Here is a 13,463-nt window from a genome sequence, read left to right as displayed (position 1 = left end):
CACCGGCAATTTGTTCACTCAACTGCGTTCTGATACTTAGTTTGAAATATCTTAGGTGGCAGAGTATTTAGGTCTTTTCATAACACAATGATCTTGCCTTAAAATATTACAATGGCATATGCATGTCCATGTGTGTATGGTTAGAAAATTTCGCCTGCAGTTTTTATATCATTTTATTTCACATAAATTATTTTTTAATGGCAAAATGAAATTAAGTACAGGGAGATTCTTTGGCAGCCAGCATACTTATGAATTTTAAGTTTGTTAATTACTTGAAAAGTTAATAGTATAAATAAAACTGTTTTGCATTAGTAATTAATGAAAAAAGAGTATGTTATAACTTGGATGTTGGTGGATAATTGTTTTTATAAGTTACTTATAATTTGGAAGTAATTCTCAGAATTTTTACAAAAAACTTGATTTCTATTTATGTGGGTCCTTTCAAAGTGTGGTCCCTGGACGATCAGCATTAGTATCACCTGGGAACCTGTAAACAATGATGATTTCTAATCCATATTAATACTTGAGAACCGATGATATGCCATCCTTACTCAAAACATACATTATATTAAAAAGTAGGTTGTTGGCAAAATCTATGAAGGATTTCAATACTATACATAAACAATCTGTCACCTAAAAACCAAATATGTGTAAGTAATTGTTGAAATATCATCTGAGATATGAAATACGAAATAATTCCTACCTTCAAGTAATTTAAACTATAGGAATATAAGTTTAAAAAATTTGAAGAACATGAGACTTCATATAATATATTGCTAATTAAATATAACTTTTTAAAACTCGTATACATATTTCATCCTTAAAAACAGAATGGACTTTTGCATCAAACCAATTATATTTCATTAGTTAGACAGTTGTCTTAACATACTGAATTTTTTCTGATATTTTGTTTCCTATGATATTAATATATTTTTGAGACAACACTATCATAGATTTGGCACAGAGTGAAGTTGGTGTATGACAGTGGTTTTCCATAACAGAAGTCCGAACCTGATTTATGCAATTATACTGACATATATGGGGTTATTCCTCATGCAGAAATATTGTAACCCAAAGCATCATTTGGGTTCACTCCATTCAAGGAAGAAAGCATAAAGCTTTATTAAGAGTGTGAATAGAGGTTAGGCTATTTGTTAAGGAGGAAAAAACTACCATGCTGGACTGTACCCATAATCCATATAATCTATTATTTTTCTTTCACAGTGAAATCAAGTGATAATTTGTATCAATGTTTAAAGAATAAGTTAATCCTCTAAACATATTACTTTCATTTATTAATCCACTTTGGATGTGCTGTCCATTAATTTAACTAATGCTGATTTTTTATGATTTATGAATTAAATAGTCAAATTCTACATGTTCTTGAAGTAAAAAATTTCCCTTTCTTCCCAAAAGACTTTTTTAACCTTAAGAGATGTCCCCTACTTTTGTGATAATCAGGATTTAAGGAATAAATCCATTTCAGCCTATATATTCACTCCCAGTCAAATAGCTCTCATCTTTTTACTCTTCTTATATAGAAATTTTAATGACCCAAAATATTTATTCTGCCTGAAACATTCTCTAATTCTGTTAAATATGTAGTAGATTCAATTAATAGTCTCAGTTCAGCAATCTGTGCACATGGAATTGTTCTATCTTAATAACTACTATCAGCTTTACTGAGCACTCACCCCTTAGGAGTTAGTAATGGGGAAGGGGCGAGAATTAATATTGCCAAACAATATACCTCACTTCCTTTCAATGTGTTCAGCATTGTCTGGTGATTTTAGACTAATCTATTTTAAAATCTCAAGGTCATTTGAAATAAATATTCAATCAAATTCAAATGTTATTATCCTCCAACCGTATATCTTCCTTGTATCTGCAGAAGGGCCACTAGTGGAAGGCTTGGTAGGGAGGGACAGCCTCTCTCTCTTTCCCTCTCTTGGAGGATTCATGGAGTCTAGAACTGGGAAGTGCCTGTTACAGAGAAGGAAGCCAAATATGGAGATCCCAAGAATGGGCAATCCCTTTCCTGTGAATCTTTGCTCAATCTTCTTCTGAAGCAAGAGATATATATCTGAAATTGGTATCAGACAGAGCTGTGGCTAACTGTGAGGTCTGTTTGCTCTGTCTGGGTACTGGGCATTGTGGATTTCTGCCTTCATATTTTCTTTGTACAGTAATGCAGCTCTCAGACAGTTGTTCTCTCTGCCCTGACTCTAAGGCACAGTAAATCATCAGAAGCTACTTCTCCTCAGGCCCTACCTGTGATACTTACTGGCCCCTTTGATCAACTGGGGAAGCTACAGTGAGGCAGGTATGAGTGCTTCTCTCTCCTCTTGTTCTGATCTTCTATTGGATTTGATGATCTCAGAAACTTTTCAAGGCCCCTTTCACGCCCACTGAAAACATTAGGACAATTAAATTTTGGGTTGGCAAGATAAAATAAAGCAGTTGTGTAAATCACTAGCACAAACGTGCCATGTTTTAGAGTCACCATCACATCTTATACATGATTCGGAGTTCCTGACTTTGGTGGAAGGAGCAGATGAAATGCTTCTTTCTCTCCCCTTTAAATGAGGAGTGACCAAGTGTCAGTTCATCATCTCCAATCTCTCTGTTCTCTCTCTGATAATAATACCCATCTCTTGCCCTTTTCCCAAAACAAAGGAGGAAGATATTGCCATATGGGTCTATTGGAATGCTACCACTTGTTGACTCCTATGTCAGCACTGGGAGGGTGGGCTGTCTAGCGCTGTGAGCTAAGAAGGGAAAACAGTCAGAGTCTTTTGTGAACTGTTGTCAACTATCTCCTCAATACTTGACATCCCTCTTTTATATATAGTATTTCATCAACTACAGCGTATGAATTGCACACAAAATACTTTTAAAAAATCTTAGATTTGTAATGAGGGTAAGTAAAAAAAAAATGTTGTTGTCATATTTCATCCTGTATTTTTTTTTTCGCAATTGTTGCCAGAAGCCTCGCATTCAATTTAGCAGACATTGATGGAGATCATATTATGTGTAAAATTCTGTGCCAATCACTATGGATGGTGAAAGATGAATAAGATACAGTCTGTGCCCCTAGGAGCTTACAATTTAATGACTCAATGTGATCAAAGAATAATCTACATTAACTCTAAATCTCTTTCCAGAATATGTGTTGCTGTTTTGGAATGTTGATCCTTTTTATGAGTAATTTAGTTTTGTTGTTGTTGTTCAAAAGTGTTACTTTCTACTTGGTCATTTTTGACATTCATTGTGTGGTTATGCATTGCCACAGATTTGACTTCTGCACTAGAAAAAATAAAAGATCCTATGCATTCTTTCCATTTATAGAAATAGGAAAATAGGATAAGAACCTAATATTTTATGGATAATTATTTTTAGAGGAATTGTTTAGATAGTTTTCTATGTATTCCACATAGAAAGTGAGAAAACATCACATGATAGGAGAAGACTATCCATAAGTATAAGGAAAAGAGGACTAAGGAACCTGCAAAAAATGGAGAAATTACTAGAGGTCGATGGTCATCAAGTATCACCATAGCTAAATGAGAAGAATATCAACCAGCAGAGGGTGAGCAACAATAACTAACATGTTGATGAAGAAGGAAGAATAAGGATTGAAAAGAAACTGTTGGATTTGGTGGTTTTGAGTCATTGATGACATTCACCAGAGTGGTTTTAATACAAACATGCAGTGAAACCACATCACAGGCATTTAAGAAGAGAACACATGTTGCACAAATAGAGAAACAGAGGGAAAGCCATCCGCTTCAACAAGTTAACAGTGATTAAAAGAGAAATGAAAAAAATAGGCTGAAAGCAATAGAATCAAGTGAGAGAGTTTTTCTTTTTTATTTCCCTGTAGTTTTCCAAGCCAGATGGAAATTTTAAAGACAGATGGAAATTGCAGGACGGTGGCCAGGCGCTAAGGGCCTACTCTTGACCCTGCCAAGAGTTCCTATAGAAGGGTGCAATGATAAAGCCCCTGGAACTAGCCAGAAAGCCCACAAGGAGCCCCAAGAGAGAACAGAGGACGAGGCCTCCCATGTGATGCAGAGACAGAACGTTGCTTGAGAGGCAAAAAGTAGTATTTTGGCTTTAGGCAAAAGAAATCTACCATGCCTGGTTGAGTCCTCTTCAACACCTGAAGAATTCCAAAAGGTCACAGATAATTCTTTAGGATTGATGTTCTGAGTATAAACGGTTTTGAAAGAGTCCAAAGCGTAGTTTGGGGTTGGTCTTCAGACCCCTGCTGGTCCACCGTCTGTCAGGTCTCCCACGGTCTTCAGAGGAAAAGGCCTTGAAAAAAGATTTTGTTCGCATCCACTTCACTGACTTTAAAAAAATCAGATCAGTCATGATTTTCCCTGATAGCCTGTTAAATTCTTTTAACATAATAATTAAAATATAATTCTTTAACTATAATTCATAAAAGCTGTGCCTGTGTGTCAATCACTCTGACGTTTAGTTTTATTGAGCTAACATTTAGTTAACAGGGCATGATTTATTTAGATCAAAATATTTTTGTGTCCTTTGAACTTATATTTTTAGTTAACATTTTTCATTTTTAGCATTTTGATTCATCTTATCTCTCATTTAAAAAATAAATCAATGGAGCAAAGCTGGTCAGTTAAGGATAAAATTTGAAAGAAAATTATAATAAATATTAAAACCCAAAATAATACAAATTATATAAAAAGTAACAGGACTCCATTGAGACGAGAAAACCTTCAAATGAGAGGATTTCCCAAAAGTAGATGTAAAAGAAAAGCTTAACTATGAATACAATGTTGGATATCTAAAATTGGATTTTGTTAGATCAGAGAAGGAATCAACTCACCCTTAATATCTAATAATTCTTTTAAGAAGTATAGTGCCATACAGCCATTGAAAATTTAGCAAAGTTTTCAAATATAGGAAAGAACTCTCTAATAAATCAAGATAATTTTCCTAGAACAAGTGTATGATGATACTTTCCTGAATGAAATTGTTGGATTTTTTTTTTTTATAGAAGGAATGAATAGCACAGAGCTACCAAGGTATCATTCAGAATTGTACTCCATGTAAAATAATCTTACAAACTGATACGCTTCAGACTATTGCTGAGAAACAGAAAACTAGGTACAACATTTATAATGTATATTGTGCTCTGAAAGAGATCAGTAGTAGGTCTTTGCAAACTTCTTCTGACAGTCACACTGTTGGACTTTCCCTACTGTTCAATGCCACAGAGTGTGGGAAAACAGTTGCTGTCACATGCTAACAGGCATCTTGTGTTACAAATGGATAAAATCACTGAGGAGCAGCATGTGAATTAGTTCTTGGAATATTGAGCATATATCAGAGAGAAGAGTTGCACCACATCTGCTCTGTTTATCAATGAAAATTCAGGCTACTTAAATGGATATTTCCTTCAGTTAGTGATTTTTTTATGAGCTCTGTTGCAGACCAGAAAATATGTGATGGAATCAATACTGACAGCATCAGCTATCTGGGCCTCATTGATGGGCAAAGGTCCATAAACAAAAAGGGGTGTATCTGAATATTAACCTAAAATTGGAGCCCACGTGTGTTGACAGTGGCATTGTGGTTCACTGCTGCCACAAGTTTAAAGGTGCTGCTTTCACTTTCTCAGAATAAGCTATGTGTCTTGTCCCTGCTTTTCTGAGCTGTCTATCCTTAGACTATCACCTATCCTGAGCCTGGCTCCCCAGACCTTAGCAGGCCCTGGAAATGACCTGAATTATAAAATGAGGAAAGAAAGCAAGGCAAATATATCAAAGGATATTAACAAACACATGCACTGACATATGTACATGCACGTGCGCACACACACACACACTCACACTCATTCACACACCCCACAAAAGGTCTTCAAACAATCTGAGTGTTTCTGATTAGCAAAAGGACTTTCTGATACGGGTTAAGTATTTCCCAAGTTTCAAAGTAAATTTGTAAATTATTAACTTTTTCTCCACATATGGTAATACTAGATTTCCCCTGAATGATTCACATTTATGTAGAGACCTTTTCTGAACATTAGGACAGCCTCTCAACATTTACAGAGCAGAGATATCAGAGGCTACTATTTTATTCTGTCCACTAAGGTTCAGATCTTGGTGACAAAAAGTATTGTTAGACTCTTCCCCCTCATCACCTTTCTCTCTTTTCTCACTATCTCTTTTCTCTCTGCTTCCTTTCTCATGTCTATAAACTTTAGGGGTGAGGTCAGGCTGTGCAAGAAGAGATTAACCTGTCAACAGGATCAGATAGAGAAGGGTATCTGAATTAAACAGGATATGCCAGCCTAGGCTGTAGTGTGGTAACATAAAAAATAATGCCAACTTCTTAGTAACTGTATTAGTCAGGGCCCAGTCAGGAAAACAAGCATTCTAGGAATTGACTGCAGAGTATTGGTGGTAGACATGAAGAAGATGGGAAAAATTAACCAGGGATTGGTGTAGCCACCCTGAGTGTAGCAATATCAGGAAGCTGCTACTAACCTAGGTGCTGAAGGGACCTAGGTGTAGTGTCACCAGAGCACAAATGCTGGGGACACCTGGAGGTATTTAGAGTTTTGATGGGAGGTGTCCAGCAGAAGCTGAGACCGTGGACAGAGAAGTTGCCCCAGTGGGATCTGGAGCCATGGAGAAGCCACTACCACTTCAAGAGACTCATAAGAAGCAGAGAGATTGGAGGAGAAATATACTGCCTTCTGGCTTCCTCCTTCCCTTTAATCTTGTCTTTTTTTTTTTTCTTTTGTGAGGAACATCCGCCCTGAGCTAACATCCGTGCTAATCCTCCTCTTTTTGCTGAGGAAGACCAGCTCTGAGCTAACATCTATTGCCAATCGTCCTCCTTTTTTTCCTCCCCAATGCCCCAGTAGATAGTTGTATGTCCTAGTTGCACATCCTTCTAGTTGCTGTATGTGGGACGCGGCCTCAGCATGGCTGGAGAAGCGGTGCGTCGGTGCACGCCCGGGATCTGAACCCGGGGCCGCCAGTAGCGGAGCGCGCGCACTTAACTGCTAAGCCACAGGGCCGGCCCCTAACCTTGTCTTGATTGCCCAAACATAAAAGTCAGAGGGCAGCAAGTAGCCTGGGAAATGAGGTTTCCTGTGATAGAGAGCAGAATGGGAAAAGGTACAGATAGATATGAGAGCAAATCAGCAGTTGACCAGCATAATCTACCCTTTTGCCTCTCAGCACCTCTCCTTCCCTTTTATCCACAAGACTAATTTCAAACAAATCCACATCTGGATGTGGGGTCAGCAATTTGTGTTTTAACAAGTCCTCCGGGTGATTCCACTGCACAGTATGATTTGAGAACCACTAGCTTAGACTTGTAAGATGTTATAGATTTAGCTATCAAATTGTAAATTTGTGTTTGCCTTGCACCTATAGTTTAGACATGCATGCAAAAGAAAGTGAAATTTCCCAGAATATTAAAACTGTTGTATCTTTTATTTGTTTGTTGTTTAAAAAACATTTATTGACTTCAGTGAAATGTGTATATAAAGCAACTCAGCTCTAATCATGATTCTCTTCAATGTGAGATTCCCTCGATTTATTGTCAAGCTAAGTTAATGTGTCTAAGTTTCCTGATCACAAAGAATAATCTGAATATTACTGATTTTGTGGGGTATTTTTAACAAACTTGAAGATATACGATATAAGAAGACACAAGCATTTTCTTAAATTAACACATGAATATCCTTCCAAGAGGAACTATAAATTACTATTTCATAATTAATTTACTACTAATAATTTCTGTTTTATAGACATCTCAACTTGGTACTATGTAGACATCCAAATATACAAATGAAAAATCCAGTTAGTCATCCAAATATTTTGCTTATTTTATTTCAAACATATGTGTATTTGGAAACATTCAGATGGCTGAGGAATTTTGCACATATTTTCCATATGTTTGGCATTGCATAGATGTACAAAAGATGAGTAAGAGGGATTGACAGTAGAGGGTAAATCATGCAGGACTACCTTAAGGTTGCAAATGTTCCAAAAACAGCAGATAAAAGGGAGATTTGAAGATCACTAGCTGCTCTAATTTTTCTCCACCTGTTTTTCTGCTAAAACCACTCCAGTCAGCCTTTAGTCCACATAACTTCACTGGAACTGGTTCTTTTTTTGTTGTTTTCATGAAAATGGTAAAAGAGAGGAGCAGCAATGATCTTGGCACCCACCACCTGTGAACACCTTGCACATCACGGCCGGCTGTTTTGCTGGGAGCCATGATGGTGAAGCATGCAGTTTCTATTGCACTACAGTGGATGCTCTGGTGCACGGCCCACATCTCCACCCTTGAGGATTGAAACCCTCATTCCCGCAGCCACTGAGAGGCTGACAGATGAACACTCTTAACTGAGTCCCTCTCCAAGAACTGCCCTTGGCTGAGGAGGGCAGCTTAACTCAAAGTCACATCCCCTCCACTTCGCCAGTCAGCCTGAGTCTAATGACTGGTCCAAGAGGAAATATAAAGGCTGACTCCTTGCCTCAATTTGACACTACCCTGAGGGATCATGTGAGGCCTTTGTGTGGCTACATTGCAGCCCAACTACTCCCTCTGCCCAGTCCTAATTCCTTCACTGGAACTGTTTTGGTCAGGACTTCCGTGTTGTTAAAGCCAATGCTCAGTTCTCTGTCCTCATCTTAACTGATCTAGTGATAGGTTTGACATGGTTATTTTTTCCCTCTTTCACCACTTGCCTTCCAGGCCACCACACTTCTGTGATTGCTCTCACTCTTTCTCTGGCAGCTGCTTTTCAGTCTCCATTACTGATTCGTCATTATCTTTCTGATCTCTAATGTTGGAGTGTCCCAGGATTCAGTCCATGGTGTCTACTCTGCTCCCTTGTTGAACACGGTCTCATTGCTTTAAATACCATCTATTAATTATTGACCTTCATGCCTACATCACCACCCCATCTCTCTTCTCTGAACTCATATATCTTTTGCAACACCTCAAAGTTTGTTCTTGATATGCCCTTAAAAACTTGCTCTTCCTACAATCTCCCCCATTTCAATTTTTATCAATTCTAACTTTTTTGTTGCTTTGGCAGAAAAAAAAAAAATGGAGTCACCCTTGACTCTTCTCTTTTTCTCATACCCTACTTCCAGTCCATCAGAAAATCTCATTGGTTCTATTTTCAAAATATATACCCCCATTCTCATCACCTACTCTTTGCAAGCCCTTGTTATTCTTCCTTCCAGATATGGCAGTAGACTCCTCCCAGTCTCTTTGTTTCCCCTCTCAACCTCATTCAGTATAATCTTATCAGCAGCCTAAGTTATCATTTAAAACTGGAAATCTAATCATGTCTCTCCTCAAACTCTTCCAATAGCCCCCTATTTTTTTGCAGAGTAAAAACCTAAGTTCTTACAATGGTGTCTAAGGCTCCACATAATCTAGCAAAAAATTTGCTCTTTGACTCCTCTCCTACATCTCTCTCCCTCTCTTGCTTCACTCTGCTCCACACTGGCCTCTTGCTGTTTCTTAGGGCTTTTTCATTGGCTATTTCCTCTGCCTTAAATGCTTTCCTGCTGTACGGATCCTTCGCTCTCCTCCTTTAAGTCTTTCCCCGAATGTCACTTTCTCAGTAAGGCCTTTGTTGACCATCCTCTTTAAAATTGCAATCTCCCATGCCCTATTTTTCTCCATAACATCTATCTATCATCATCTAGGGCGATATGCCATTTACCTTGTTTGGCTGTGTCTCCTCACCAGACTGTCAGCTCCATGAGGACAAGTCTCCTTGTCTGTTTGTTGACATTGTGCCCCAAATACTAAAAATATTGTCTCTCACATAGCTTATCCTACATAAATATTTGTTGAATGAATAAATGAATGCGATAGATTGGGTCATTTAGTTGGATGTTTTAAAGAATCAGAGAGAAATAGAAAGCTATTGAATCTTGGAAATAATCTAATCTAGACTATTCCAAGGAACACTTTCTGCTAGTGAATGTTGGGCAATAAAAGGATTCTACAGTCAAATTATTTTGGAATTCACATTATCATGTTGAAAGTTCTGAGGTCTATGTCATGGTCAGCAAACGTTTTATGTGAGGGACCAAGAGTAAATAACTCAGGCTTTGAAAGCCGTAGGATCTCTGTCACAACTACTTGACTCTGCCATTGTAGGGGAAAATAAGCCATAGACAATATGTAAATTAATGAACATCACTGAGTTCTAATGAAACCGTATTTACAAAAACACAGAATCGGCTGGGTTTAGCCTGCAAGCCATTGTTTGCCAACCCTAATCTATAGTGTCTAAACCTATTTAATTTTGTTTAAAATAGAATTTTTATTGCATTATGGGGCCACACAAAAAAATATAAAATACTCATTTAGCATCTTGCTAAATAAGTACTCCTCAGGACACAGTTGAAGAAGTACCGATCTAGTCCAACCCTATCATTTGCTATGAGGGGCTCAGGATCCAGGATAGACTTTGTTAAGTTCACACACCCAGCTAGTGGGAGAACAAGGATGAAATTTCGTATTTTCTGACTCCCAGTTAAGTGTTCTTCTCATTTATACAGTGGATCTTCCATTTCTGTTGAAGAGCTTCTGATCTTCCAAATTTAGAGTTGGAGATTTAAAAACACTTGAATATTTCCATCAGTATAACTTCATTTTCTGTTTATAATTTCTGCATACTTTTAATTACAAATTTATTTTCAAGTCATTGTGGAAGAAACTCTGATGCGCTTACCTCTCGAAGTTCTTAATGCTCTCTAATGTTGACAAAGATTAAGAGACTTTTTCTTTTTATCTGATACGTCTCTTGAAGCACGCCTGTATCTTTTTGAAGGGAAAAGTGATACAAAACAATATTTAATTTTAATTTTTTGTGTGCAGGTAAAACCACAGACATAGACTTTTCGTGTCCGTTAACTTATGGACTGGATCAAGGCAACACACACAAACAACACCACGAGTAATACAGATAGACACACACACTCGCACGCACACATACAAATGGCCACCTCTGTTCAACTCAGCATTGATCTCTGCGTCTTCTGTGTTACTTCATGGTCCTCACAAATTAGATGCATCAGTTTTGTTGGTTAGCCCAATTCCGCTCTAATTTGTGTAGGTAAAGACTCAGATTTCTAGCCTTTTAGTCATCCTTACATTTTTCTACATTCTTTCCTTATCATTTGGGCTCTCCTCTCTTTAGACTAAGTCTTGCATTCCAGACTCCACCACTCATCAAAGATTGGCTGGACTCCCAGGAAACCAGTCTAGTAAAATGACATGAAATCAAAAGGTCTGAATTCAATTGAAAGCTCACTTAGGTGAGTCACTTGATGTTTTGAATGCCTCCATTTCATTATCAGCTAAATAAGAATAATTAATACGAATATACCTGTACTCCAAAGTACCTTCTACCATTATCTCGCCAGAGAAAGGAAATTAATGTTTCCAGTGTCAATTTCTGTGATGAGAAGATGTCAAACGGCACTTATGAATGTTAGAGAGATGGATAAGATAATGATTGTATGCACTTTGAGTTTCTCAAGAGAGTTATATTTCTCCTGTGTAGAAACAAATCAACTTATTGGTCCAGTTAGATTTGATTATAAAGATCTTCCTATAGTCTAAACCAACCTGCCTCTCTTCTCCATTCAGTAGCCTTTTTTCTTCTCTTTCTTGTCTGTAATCCTTAAAATAGCTAGCTATATTAACCTTAATGGACTTTTTCATATAATCACTGCTTCTCCGATAATCTTTCAAAAAAGCTCATTTTCCTTTTTGGTATACCCTGATGGAAATCAGAGCTCCTGAAATCATCACCGTTAGGATAAGTTCATTGGCCCCACAGTGAGGAGTAAGGTGGCTATTAAAAAAATGTTAAGATTCATTGTCCCTTTTGCAAATAAATATCTGAATTTGACTTGAATTAATACCAGTCTCTTATGACTCCAGTTTCAGCATAGGATCACATCCAATAAAGAGCCCAATAGTTAAAGGTAACTAAAAATTATTTCCAACTTTTAATTAAACATCAAAGAAAAGACAACTAGTAACTTATTTTACTTTTTAAATCCTTTTTTCCACTCTCTAATTCATTCAACTATTGAGCATGTCACTCTTCCAAACATTCACTCCTTACTTACTATTCTAGTTCTCCCAAAAGCACAAGTGCAAGGCCTTTTGTTTCATTCCACCTTTCTTTCCACCTTTCTTTCTTCCTGCTTCAAATTCTGCGTAACGAAACTCCAGAAAAAGCAGAACTCTTCTTTGAAGTCAGGTAAGGGGGAGAAATTAAAGATTCAAAGATAAAATTATCTTTGTCAGGCTGGATTAGAAAAGAGAAGTCTCACAACACATGTAGATTAATAGATTTTGTTGCTATCAATAAGCTATAAATATATAAGAATCCCAGATTATCAGACTAGAAATCACTTCAAGCCAAAAAAGGAGCTACATGAATGGAATACAATGTAGGTCTTCTGTTCTTATTACCTTTTTCGTTTTCATTTTGGAGCCTCCCAAAGCAGCTTTATTTCCATAATCTCCTTCCTCTATCTTACCTCATTTGTACCTTTCTTAACACCTCAGGAGTTACTTATTTTATTCTGTATAGCATGAACTATTTAAGACTGCATTCTTACTTGCCTCCAGAAGCCTAAGAGGATGATCCAGAGACCTTGGCTCTTGGAAAAAAGCCCAGTCTTCTCAACTATTTCCCTTTTCTTTGCCCGTCATTCTGGCAGTTTAGGAATCCGTTCCTTCCACCTTATCAGAAAGAGGAGGAATATGGAAGAGGTGAGCCCTTCTTTTTTGGAGAAGGCCTTCTTGTGCATCTGCCTCTCTGGGCTGCTATTTGACCTCGGTATATTTCCCTGGCAGCCTGGCTTTTGCATGGGCGAGGAGGTGAGGCACTGGAATTACCTCGAAAGCTGCTTTCCTCTCTGTCCTAAGCTTTGAGAGTCCATTCTTGCTTTGGTTTTCAGATTTTTGCATGTAGTGTGTGCTCTCAACAGGCCTTTTCTTGCTATTGCTCTTGTCAGGGTAATGCAGGGACTTGGAAGTTGACCTGGGAGAAAAAGATGTGGTCATCCAACCCCTTTCAGTGCTAAGGACCTAGGCCATTTGAATGCAGGCGAAATTAGTCCACGTAGTGCAACCAGGCTCACAAGGAGACTGAACTGGGGGGTTTCTGTAAAGCTCCTGTTCATACTCAAATTTTCTATTGTCTAGGCATAAAACTATCTCAGGTTATCTTGAGGAGACCAGAATTTAGGTTTTTGAGAGTCATCTACCTACAAACCCTCTCCCAACCCTTTGACATGACTTGTTTGGAGATCAAATCACAATTGATTTCTTGAAAACAAATGAATATAGGAAAAAAGATTAATATATTATAGTTCTCTCTTCTCCCTGCACACCAAGACCCATGTCATGGCCTTCAG

At 37.7% G+C, this 13,463-nt stretch overlaps 1 protein-coding gene across 1 annotated transcript in view; it reads left to right on the top strand.

The window, feature by feature from the left end:
• The window catches only part of INPP4B (inositol polyphosphate-4-phosphatase type II B), a 599,434-nt gene that overhangs the window by 532,371 nt on the left and 53,600 nt on the right, over positions 1-13,463 (top strand). The gene's annotated exons all lie outside the window — the stretch shown is intronic.

Source organism: Diceros bicornis, chromosome 11 (assembly GCF_020826845.1).
Source record: "Diceros bicornis minor isolate mBicDic1 chromosome 11, mDicBic1.mat.cur, whole genome shotgun sequence".
Lineage (NCBI taxonomy): Eukaryota > Metazoa > Chordata > Mammalia > Perissodactyla > Rhinocerotidae > Diceros > Diceros bicornis.
This window is presented reverse-complemented; position numbering and strand designations above follow the sequence as displayed.